The sequence below is a fragment of the Amblyomma americanum genome, chromosome 1 (genome assembly GCF_052857255.1).
Source record: "Amblyomma americanum isolate KBUSLIRL-KWMA chromosome 1, ASM5285725v1, whole genome shotgun sequence".
NCBI lineage: Eukaryota > Metazoa > Arthropoda > Arachnida > Ixodida > Ixodidae > Amblyomma > Amblyomma americanum.
In genome coordinates, this window is record NC_135497.1 from 273926032 (window position 1) to 273938421 (window position 12390).

General features: G+C 47.5%; 1 protein-coding gene and 1 long non-coding RNA gene across 3 annotated transcripts in view; both read right to left on the minus strand.

The window, feature by feature from the left end:
* LOC144115101 (uncharacterized) overlaps positions 1-12390 on the minus strand; it is a 68987-nt gene that overhangs the window by 40690 nt on the left and 15907 nt on the right. The gene's annotated exons all lie outside the window — the stretch shown is intronic.
* Positions 105-3673, minus strand: LOC144115106 (uncharacterized). Its single transcript, XR_013311244.1, has 3 exons — positions 3633-3673; positions 2169-2248; positions 105-243 (listed from the first exon to the last, which is right to left on the minus strand). It is a non-coding gene; the product is annotated as an uncharacterized LOC144115106 (long non-coding RNA).

Sequence of the window (12390 nt, forward strand, 5' to 3'; positions counted from 1 at the left end):
ACCAGACCCTGCAGAATCAATCTCAGAAGTGGAACTGTCCATTGGATCATCCTCCTCACTATCACTGCATGAGGCAGCACTGGATGTACTACCCTGTCCATCGTCTAATGTTGAGGGTGACAAAGTGCCACTAACGCAGTGGCTAGGAGTCTCGCTGGAGCCAGGAGTCTCACTGAAGCCGGAAGCCTCGCTGGAGTTTGCTGCAAATGATGCTTGCCAGCGCCGACAGGTTTCCCGTGGAAGCTAAAATACAAATTATAAGTGTTTGTACTTCACATGAGCATTTCCAGCAACTCAGTTATGACCTTGTACTCCTTGAAGTACTCCTACTTGAAGCCAAGTCAAGCCCGCTTCTGGTTGCACCCTAGTGAGCATGCTCTCAATGGCACGTTATACCTTTTCCTCCAATTGTAACAATCTGAGTATGCTCTCAATGGCATATTATACCTTTTCCTCCAGTTGTAACAATCTGAAACAAGCAGATAACAAAGTAAAGAATGGCAAACCACAGGAAATGTAAAGTAATGAAAGGAATCAAGAAGGGACATAAAAAACTTTCTGCACAATGTTGCAATATGCAGGTAGTGCCATGCCTGAACTGCCATGACTAAGGACAATTTGATTAAAGTGCGATTGCTAGAAGAGATCAATTTCTTGGTATTTCATGGCTCTCTTCGCATCTCTTCTTAGCAACAAAATGTATTCTTGCATTTTTACTGAAATTAGCTACCAACAACTGGAGTGGAAACCAGCGTTCAGTTGGGTTGGGTTTAATGGCACTAGGCTACTAAGGCCATCATGTGCCAAATGCAAGGTTTAGTGTGTATATAGGTGAGAGATATCAAAAGGGTTGTTTAAAAAATCATATCTTGTTTAAAAGCTTTGCTTCTTTCAAGAATGAAACGACACATGAGATATTGACGAGTGAATCTTGCCCTAAGATTAGGCTGGGATGGAATGAGATATGTTTGTCAAAAAGAAATCTGGGAAGTGTTTTTTCCTCAGTTTATCCAGTCCTTTACACGAGCATAAAATGTTCATTACTGTCATCTTCTCCACACAGCTCACATGCTGCTCTCTGATGTTTTGCAAGAATAAAATTGTGTGTAATATGTGTGTGTCCAATTCGTAGGTGACATAAAATGACTTCAATGAAATGGAAACCAGTGTGGGCGGATACATATCCATAAATAGAAAAAGTGCTGCTCGTTACGCATCTAATTTGAAAAAAAAAATGGTAGGTAGTGGTAACATGTGTATCTTTTTCTGTAGTTTATAAAGGCTGTTTTCAGTGAAAAATATCATTTATCAATAGAATTAGTCATCAATACAGCCAACTCCTTATTTGACCTAAGTGTCTCTACAAAGAGAGCATGGGAATGTGTAGCCTTTTAACTACGGCACAGCAGTGGCTAATACCGGGGAATCCAATGTGCTGGTTGTTAAAGAACGCAGCAAAAGCTTTTACGACCATTTTCACAAACATGGAGAAAACAGCCGCTCCTTCACTCTTGGGTAAATCATGATTCATGATTTAAATGATCCCAATATTTCTGCGGAGAAAGCCGCCTCAAAAAATCTCTTTCCACTCGAGGGGGCGTGAATGGCGTATAAGGATGAGATTAAGGCCAAAATTTGGCCCACAGTCTGTATGCCGCTCCGTGTAGCATACATATTTCGTCATGCTAAGTCTTCTAAACAACTTCCACAAGCAATCTCTACATTCACAGCCCAGTAAAACATGTTTTGTGGGCTGCATGAACCAGCGGAAGCAGTGAAAGATGTCTGTAAACGCTTTTGCGTATGGAAATGGTCTTTGCTGGTGACGCACAGCCCATGTAGAACAAGACTGTGTTCAAGAATGATCTGAAAGGTAGTTATGTTTATTTGGGTTTCGTGTAAAATTTGTTACCCTTTTCTTTGCCCTCGCGAAGCTCAGGGCTCGGGCGTGGTGAAAACATTGCATGCAGCAAGTTGCAACACATGCACCCAAACCGAGTTCAACTCTCTAAAAACTAATGTCGCTGGAGGGTTCATAGCAAGCTGGGAGCCGTAATTACCAATGTGCCTGAAAAGCCGGGCCTTCGCTGACCACAAACACTCCTTTTCTGGAACAAGCAAATCAATGCTCTCCTTGGACAGCACTACGCTTCGAAAGACAAGCATACCCTGAGGTGATGGGCAAGCTGTTGGCGCGCACATCCAGGATGCTCGCACAGGTTGAGTGTCTCCGATGCCCCCCAGCTTCCTGTATGCAACACGCCATTCCCCACAAGTGAGCAGCTGTATGTGGGAGCTGCCATGCACATCGAGCTTGCTATTAGCCACCAACAGCACTCCACAACTTGACCCATGGTAGGCTGTGAAACATTTCTCAGGTGTCCAATGATGGCTAGAAATGTGCCCATGCCACAGCATCATTACGCGATTATCGGTAGGCTCAGTATTTTCAGCTTTTAACCGAAAAACACTGATAAACATCCGCTGGTGAAAATATTACGGCATCGGTTAAAACCCAAAAATGCCACTCTTTGGTTTGTTCATCCTGGCCTAGGACCGATACTCAACAAAAAACTTCCAATTTACTTCCTTTCAGAGTACAGAAACAGGCCAGCAGGCACTTGGAAAAGCAGCCCAAGGGGAGGTGGGGGCACTTGAGGGTCTGCCGCCGAAACGAACCCACTAGCATCTCCATTGCTCTAGAAATAAACAATTTGCAGCCATCTGTAAGTCAGCTTCTCTCCAAGGCTTGCTTTTCCAACAACAAGATCTTTGTCCCTGATGACACTTCCTCATTCTTCATGAAATTAGTACTAGGAGCCCTGGTAGGAGAGCTGCCAATGAATTCAGTCGATATGAACCGATCAACAGAATGAGTGTGGGGACGAGTGCAATATAAAAGAGTTCGAGTCAGAGTTCCACAGTTGCCACCAGTACAAGGTGAGCGCCATTGTCAACCCTCATATAAGCAGAGCAGCGATCGAGGAGCGCTCAAAGTAACACCGGCGCTACTAAGACATATGCTTGGGGACATCATGCTTTTCCAACACTCGAGCGATTCAAGCGAAAGTGTGTTTCTGGTCACATGGAGCAAAAGTTCGAGTCAAGGCATGTTAATCAATTTGTCCATTCACCTAGTACCATCTGCACCTCATTTAGATTTCAGTGCAAGCTAGGAGAAATATGGAATCAAAGAGTGCACATATGAGAACAGCATAAAAAAAATTTGTTTCCTTTCACTACTACAAAATTTCAGTTTCAAGAGCTGAAAAAGTTAAACAAAAGTGTAAACTTTTATATGAGGTCTAAAATTAGAAAGAAGGTCGCCTGTTCCAAATTAGTCAAAAACATGAAGGCAATAAGGCACCCAATACTCACGCAACAGGCAAAAGATGTAGATATGTTTAACATAAAATGTTTCACAAAAAATGCAAGAGAGCTTTTTGCCAAAAGCAACACAAGGAGGCGTGCCACTCACTGCTACTACAGGCAGTTACAGCTTTCTTGGCCTCGTATTCCCTCCAGTTGCACCTTTTACGAATGAGCCGTCTGCTTTCATGCAGCGACCATTGCCTATATACATGCCTGAATCAATGCACTGAGCCAAGATCATGTGAAAAGTGTAGACTTACCAGTTGTCCTGCATTCCACAGGTACTTTTTGTAGGGGCCGCGCCTTCTGCTCGGATCCATCTTTGAGTGGCAACGAAACCACAACAGTTCTTGTACCTGACACAATAAGAGTAAAGTGTTTGAAACAGTTCGTCAAGCATATTGTACCCTACACAATGTGACAAAACATTCAAGCGTATATAGTCTATACACCTTTCATGCACTAGCTGGCAAGTTTTTTTTTCTACTTCAACAAGCAATGAAATTATGTAATAGGAAAAAATTCAGACATACTCTATAACAAAACTGCCACGCCATAAGCATGGTACTATCACAAATGAAGTTTTACAGGATGCGTGTTTTCAGAAGAAAAGAAGTTTATAACTCTGCATCGCGAAACAGCCGTGTGATATTGCCAGCAGATAGAGCATGCACGTACACGTCCCGTTCACTTTTGGCCCTCCCAGTATATGAAATAGAAAACCGAAACAGTATTGTGGCCATACATTTCCCACCACGTGGTGGGGTCATTTGTGCTCCTCTACAGCGCTCGAGCCGTGCCAGGCAGCGCAAAATATTAACGCACATAGCGGCTGTCACAGATACTCCATTCGTTCAAGTGCTGCAGGACAGCGAAACGAATGATAAAAGCACAAGTGCAGTGGCAGAAACAAAGCAGGTACAGTCGCGATCAAAAATATGCGGCCCAGGGCTCCAGTGCAAGGAGTGGCTGCAGGGCCGCACCGCGGCGCTGCTACCTCCGTCGGCGCTCGTTACAAGGGTACACAAAGTGACGACAAAGCTTCGCCCTTACTCTTCCCTGAGCACGCCACATGGCTGATAAATCTCAAGTGCAGCGTTCAGCTGTTTCGCGGCTGACGGTCAGTACGAAGGCGCGCGTCTCCACTTTGCGTCGTTTGGGAGCCGTGCTGAAGGGGAATGCGCGCAGTTCGCCGTTGCCGCCTCGATACTGCTTCGCTCTCGTATGCCCCGCGCGCCGATGCGTGGTGAGCCTTGGTGCACGGGCATTACGGTGCTCAAGAAATAGGGCAGAACAAGTTATTTTCGCGTCAGGACCCCGGCCTGTGAAGTCGGTGAAGCCCTGTTTTGTTTCTGGTGGTGTGTTACTCATAATTTTGTTGCAGCAGGAGCGTGCTTAGATGTTTTTTAGCTTTAAATTAACGATTTTAAAGGAGCGAGCTCCAGCTACTAATTAGGGTTAGCTCAACCAAGCACCGGGCACTAGAGCGCGGCGTACAAGAACGCGAGACGCACGCAAGTATGCAATGCGGACCGAACTCGGACGCTTCCCAGGCAGACGCGCTTAGTCGAAGTGCTGAACGCGCGCCTGCCGTAGCCGGTCTGTGCATCGGAAGACGAGATTTTCGTGTAGGCGCTGAAAGTCACACGCAGCATAGGGTGCCTCGATGCCTCGATCGAGGCACCCTACACGCAGCACGCATTGCAGAGCCCTCTTTTGTACTGACCGTCAGCTGCGAAACAGCTGAACGCTGCACTTGACATTCATGAGCCGTGTTTCGTGCTCAGGGGAGAGTGATGGCGAAGCTTTGTCGTCACTCCGTGCACCCTCACAGTGAGCGCCCAACGTGTGGTGCCTCGATGCGCGCACCATCGAGGCTCCCTAGCCCGACGTAAAGTCACTGGAACGGCAAAAGTACCGCAATCATCGCCGGAGCCACCTACCTGCCGCCATATATGGTCCAGCGCCGCTGAAGCGACGGCCACGCGCTGTGCCTTTTACACAGAATAAATTAGGCTTTGCGAATTGTGCGTGCTTTTACAGCAATGAATGAAGCATACCGTTGTTCACTTTCTAATTGGGCGAAAAAAGGCTGCAATTATTAGGACGGAGGCCTTTCTAGACTCAAGGAACGAAAATGTGTCCGCGGCTCTGTGAACGGATATGTAACTCGTACATTAGAAGGCATATGTAAGGAGGGAAACTTGATCATGGCTGATATGGGCCAAGACCGATGTCCAATCTAATTTCACTACAGCGAACACGATGGTGAGCTCCAAATTTGGCCTGAGCCACTTGCAAATTTGGCTCGCACTCCCAAAAAATGACTTTGGCCGAATTAGACCAAAGTCGACGTCAAACCTAATTTGACTACGGGGAACACGATGGTGACCTCCAAACTTGACCCGGACCACTCCAATATTTGGCCCACCCACCCCTGAAATTTGACCTCGGCCGATTTGGGCCAAAATCGGTGTGCAACCTAATTCTACTGCGGAAAACGCGTTGGTGACCTCCAAATTTGGCCTGGGCCGCTTAAAAGAATCACAAAGAACGCATAGGAAGGCACAAATTCTTTCGCATTATAGCACGTAAGGAGACCTAATTGCTTCCCTGAGTTTTTGCTTGCGTATGCACCACGCGTACTGTCGCGAAAAAAAAAAAAAACATGCGAACAGCGTGATGCGTGTGCCCGCCACTCTTCGCATTTATTAAGGCGAAAGCCTTTCTTGCCTCATGAGCGGTCTAGACAGAAGTTTAGAAAGACCGTGCGCCCAAATGTACGCACATGAACTGTCGATTCTGTGCAGCCATATAGCTCGTCGCTTGAGGTTTTTTCTTTTTTCCGCTGGGAATGGAAAACAGCGTTTTGCCCGATTCCCGCCGATTGCTGTACCCACAAGCGTAGCACCCAAGCATCCTTCGATGTCTTTTGCAGGCATCAAATGCACAAGCGTCAATTAGCTACAAGAAATGCTGTGCACGCTTATCTCAGCCCATAAGAGAAAGTGCTACGTAATGCTCCGGACGGTCTGCGTGTTGGCGGCCGCAAGAAGAGAGCGGATCATTTATGGCGGGAAATGACCACGTCACCGCGGATAACGAATCGGGAGAGCGCACGCGTTGGCGCGGCGCTGCGGCGGCGAGAGAAAAGGAATGCGGTATTTTTCCCGTTCCAGTGACTTTAGCCCGACGCAGGTAGCAGCACCGCGGTGCGGTCCCGCAGCCGCTCCTTGCGCCGGAGCCGTGGGCCGCGTATTTTTGACCGCGGCTGTACGTTTCTACGCTATTTGTCACGCAGCACACCGCTCTAGCTCTCCATAAGCATGCTCACTTCGGTGCTATGGATACTTACGTTATAACGTCGCTGAGTCGTTCAAGCGTACTCCAAGTGTTCGTTGAGCAGGCCGACAGGCGTAGACACAATATCACTCTTGAATCGCTGCGCCAGACGCAGGAACAACTGTGCGCAACCAACACGCCGAACTAGAACCGACCGCCGCCAAGCCCTTTTGGATTTGGATGTGGATAGAAGACACCTGTAGAGGCTCTGCCAAAGGCTTTGTAAAGGAGTAAGGACATCAAATTTTAGTTGAGTAGTATGTATGTAGGATGATGCACAGTAAATTACTAAACACGAATAGTAACATGGATTGCGCTAGACAACAATAAACATTTCTTAATCAATTTTTTAGGCTGTTTTGTTTCGGTTTTGATCTTTGTACGGCAGCTGTGATGCCACAGACGAATTCAACTCATGCACAAAAACTGCAGAAAATTGGTTGCTGCTTAGTTCGTTTCCGCAAGCCCGTCCAAAAGTTTGTCATATTTCATGCCCCACGCGACCTTAACAGACTAAACTTTTCCAGTCAGATGACTGAAACCGAAACTTTATGAGAAAAAAAAAACGCTTCAGCGCGCATCATGTTCTGGCAGTTAGACTACGGTCCCTTCAGGCCGTTGGGTATTTGCGCTCTTTCAGTGTGGTGCAGGTTCGCCCAACTTTATGAGTGTCTAAACGTTGAATTTGCCTTTATCCGTGTGCGGCCTTTTTTTCTACAATGAACCGTTACGGCGCGGTGTTTTTTGAAGACGAGAAGACATGATGTTTTGAAAATGAATCGCATCAGCAGCAAATCTGGCGAAGACCTTGCCGAGGGATGCGAAGTTGTCGTGCAGTGGCGAAATGAAGGGTCGTTCTTTGCTACACTCATCGCCGTTTCAGGTAAGCCCTGATATTCATATCGCTCTTTAAGACGTTTGTGCAACTTTAAATTACCTGCAGGCGTGTAGTGGCCAGTTAATCACCGGTGCTGGCAGCTTCATGTGCGTGTATAGTTCCCGATACCGATAGGGGAACTTACGCTGAAGTTTGCGGTGCCGATTGCAGCGCCATAACACACTGCCTAGCGAAGAGCAAGCAGTTTTGGGTAGTACTATTAGTAGTTGAGTTGAGGTGTTAAATGCTACAGATGGGGTTAGCCTTGCTTTATCTGCCGGGAATTGCTCCACCGTAGCGTTCCTTCTATATTAACAATGACCTAAAGCCTGTCGCATCTACCCCGCTATGCGCACAGTCTCTTGTAATAGCACACATTCTCTCCCACAGTCAGCATCTATGCACACAATCAATCCACACAGTCCACTCCAGAAGTCACCATCTATGCACATATTCAGTCACAGTAGAACATAGGCCATTGTATATAGTGCTACAATCCATACACACATTCACTCACAGTATATATAACGTAGTCCACTCCGGAAGACACCATCTACGCACACATTCAATCACAGTAGGCCATAGTCCGTTCCTGCTGTCACCATTTAGAAACAAGATCCGTGTCCTGCAGAAATGTTAAAAGAAGGCGCGCAGCCTTCCTTCTGCATGTCTGGTGTCCACTCGGGTAGACAATGTCCTGAACTGTACTGTGACGGGTTCCTGTCTTGAAGGAAGCGAACGTCACATACCTTACCGCGTTGTACTCTGGGCAGTACATAATGTAATGTTCGATATCCCCGCACACACCACATAAAGAGCAAAGCGGAGACGATGCTATGCCCGTCTTATGCATCCATGCAGGAGTGCGAGCAGAGGCCGTGCGAATTCGATGCAGAAGGGTCGCCTGAGATCTTCTCAGTCCCTTGGTCACACATGGCTTGTGGGACGCACTCCACAGGGTACTGAAATGATCGAGCACCGTTTTCCTGGAGAGCCTTTTTCCATCTTGAGGTACTTTTTTTGATGGAATCCTTGAGAGAGCTTTATGGTCGAGATTGTCTGTCACCTCATTACCGTTGACTCCTATGTGAGAGGGCACCCATTGGAAATGTAGAATTAAGCCTCTGCTGTGCAAATTCTGCACCAAGTGCAGAGAGCTATAGACAAGGCATCAGTAGGGAATCCGTGCTGTAACCTCTGAAGGGCAGATTTTGAATCAGTTAGGATGACAACAGGTTGAGCCGGACAAGAACCTAACTTCCATAAAGCCGCCTCAATACCAACACTTTCAGCCGTTGTGGAGGATATGACAGCAGTAAAGCGAACAGAAGACTTACAGTCCAAAGAAGGAATGTAAAAAGCCGCTGCGCTAGCTTGTTTTACCTTGTCCACAGAACCATCCGTGAAAATTTGAAGATGGCGGGCATACTCTCTTTTCAAGTGTTCAAGTACAAGTGAACGCATTGCTGCCAAAGGAGAGCTGCGCTTTACGCTCACATGCGGAATTGTAACCTTACAGTCAAAGGTCGGAAAAGACCAGGTGGGTTTCAATCGTTTCCTTTGCCTTGGGACATTAATGCCTAAAGAACTAAGAGTACTGAGTGCCAAGTAAGCCTTCGACTCATCTCTCTTGCAGAGACGCTGGAAAAGGGATCGCCCAGCTATCGTCTCTCCTAGGCAGTCAAGATGCATTAGTAGTCTCTGAGAAGCGATAAGGCTAAGAGGTTTCGATAGGGACTCATGAAGTACTGCCTTATCCGTAGCCGCCCGGGGAACTCCAATGGCTCTTCTTAGGCCCTTTCTGTGGGCAACTTCGAGACGTTCAAGTTGTGATGCCGAGGGGGAATTAAAGGTAATTGATACATTACGTGACTGACCACCAGCGCTTCATGAAGTTTGACCATTGAAGAAGGATGGTTTCCCCATTGCTCACGTGCAATTCTATAGCTCACATTGAGACGGGAAGATATAGATGAAACAATCGCATCTACAGCTTTTCGCCGTTGTAGACGGGAGTCAATAAGGATGCCCAGAAAACGCGTGTGGTTGAATTGACGGATGCAAGAGTGACCAAGGTCCATCTTCAACCGTCTTCCTACACCTGGAAACAGAACAAAGCCGGATTTTTCCACTGACAGACAATCCCACACCTTGAAGGTAAGCTTGTGCCAAAAGTAGAGCCAGTCGAGCTATTCTAATCGCTTGTGTTGGTAGCCAGTAATCCAGATACAGATGTCGTCAGCATATATTGACATACGCATTTGCCTGCAACTTTTTTTCAATGAATCGGGAAGGCCAGCCATTACAACGTTAAAGAGCGTGGCAGAAAGAACACTTCCTTGAGGCACACCTCGTGATAGAACCCTTTCGGTGCTTAACGTACTCCCTAACCGTACACGAACCACGCGATCACTTATAAACTTGTAAATGAATCTTAACATATGACCCTGTATGCCCATGCCTTGCAAACTGTTTAGAATTGAGCTCTGGAGCACGTTGTCGTAAGTTTTCGCAACGTCAAGAAAAATGGCTAAGGTGGAAAGGCCGAAAGCTATCAGGTGTTCAATGTGACTCACCAAGTCTAAGACGCTATCTTGGGCACTAAGACCTCGGCGGAATCCTGTCATACATGTTGGCAGTGCCTTGCTGTCCTCAAGCCACCACGATAAGTGTTCATTTACCAGCTTCTCTATCAACTTAGCTACACAGGAGGTCAATGACACAGGGCCATACGAGACAAGGTCTGTCATGTCTTTGCCAGGCTTCAGCACTCGAACTACATGTGCCACCTTCCATGACGGAGGAACATCGCCAGTCTCCCAAACTCGATTGATGAAGTTGAGGAGCTCCTTTCTGAGTTGTAAGGGCAGATTATTCAGCACTTGGATTGGTGATGCCGTCGGGACCTGGTGCACACCGGCGCCGCAGGCCATTCAGCGCAGTCTGAAGCTCACGAAGCGTGAACGGGACGTCCATGATAGACCTGAAGGAAGCAGGTGGTGTATATATATCTGTTCCAGAATTAGCGCGTACGAGTGCGTCTGCAAATTCCTCTGCCAAGCACGCAATAGGTTTTTCCTTGCGTATTGCAAGAGCTTCAAAAGGCTTCGAAGGGCAAGATTCTCCAGCAAGGCTGCCAATAACTCGCCATATTCTCGTCATCGGTGAGAACACAGTCAAACTAGCGCAGAATGAGGCCCACTGCGACCTGTACAGCTTGTTCGTGTGCCGTCTAATAGCAGAATTCAGCCTATTGAAGGTCGTCTTCAGTTGCCTGTCGTCCTTCTTCCGCACGAGTTGGCGCTCCACCCTTCTTCTCGCTGCACAAAGGTTCCTGAGTTTTAAATCCGGGGCCGGAAAATGATCAGGTAACTTGACCACCGTAGTTGCTGCTAGCTTACTAGAAATCATTTTGTCAACATCACCAGAAGCACGTTCTAGGTGCTCTCTGTACTTGTCCCAGTTGACCACATTGCTAATTTTAGTAGCATCGACTTGACGGAGATAGGTAGGCACCTACAAAAGTAAAGGCCAGATTCTTTTTCCTTACGTTTAGGCATATATATTGATTACTGTCATTAGGTGGTACAGGCTGATGAGTGGTGAGTCGATTTGATTACAAAAGACTACGAGACATCCTTTCCTCAACTTCCAATCTCTGGGTCATCATTGGAGATTTCAACGCCCATCATACACTCTGGGGAAGTCGGATAAATAACGCAAGAGGCAGAGCTCTGGTATCTTTCGCCTCCAGTAATGAACTTTGGCTGCCGAATGATGGAAGTCCTACGTTCTTACGTGGCCCCACGTACAGCAGCTGTCTTGACTTGGCTTTCGTCTCACGAAGCCTAGTCAGACGTGCAGGGTGGTTTGCGGACATAGAGACGCACGGAAGCGACCATATCCCCACGTACATCAAGATCAGAGGATTGACCGCTTCCAAAACACAGGATACGATCCAAAGAGTGGACTGGCCTAAATTTCAGTCTATTATGAAAGAACACTGCGACGCCAATTCATCTTTCGACTTGGAAGAGGCAATCAAGAGCGTGGTGCAAGACACTATGTGTACTCTAACATGCTCCTCGAAACTTAATGATTTTGATGTGGAACTAGAACAACTACGAGCAATCCGACGACGTGCTGAACGAAGGTACCGACGTACGAAAACAATGGACGATCTATGGACCGCCAGGCGCACGCAAAAGAAGATACAGCGCCGGTTAGACAAGCTCGAATCGCAACGTTGGGCTGCCTTCTGTGAGTCGCTAGATCCACGCAAGCCTTTATCGCAACTATGGAGAACGGTGCGCGGGCTGCGGACACTTCCCGTACAGCGATTCCCATTCAAGGCGCTTGCCCTCTCTCAAAAGAGATCGGAGATTGACGTGGCAGAGGATTTCTGCGCCAGATTATCCGGCCAACTCACAGCTACCAACATTCCATCGCCTTCGAGCAGCTACCCGCCACCACGTGATTTCCGGTTGGATCTACCATTCTCGATCCACGAACTTAAGGGAGCATTAGCTGTGTGTAGCCGCACATCAGCGCCAGGACCTGACGGAATTTCCTACCGAGCTCTGTGTCACCTGGGGGAGCGAGCGAGAGGAGTTCTTCTTGAGGTGTACAATGAATCTTGGAGAAATGGCACGCTACCAACAACCTGGAAGACAAGTCGCCTTGTTCCACTGCTGAAGCCTGGCAAGTCGCCGTTGGAGCTCTCATCATATCGCCCGGTCGCTTTGGCGAGCAGTGTGAGCAAAGTAATGGAGAGGATGGTCCTAGGACGCCTGGAGTGG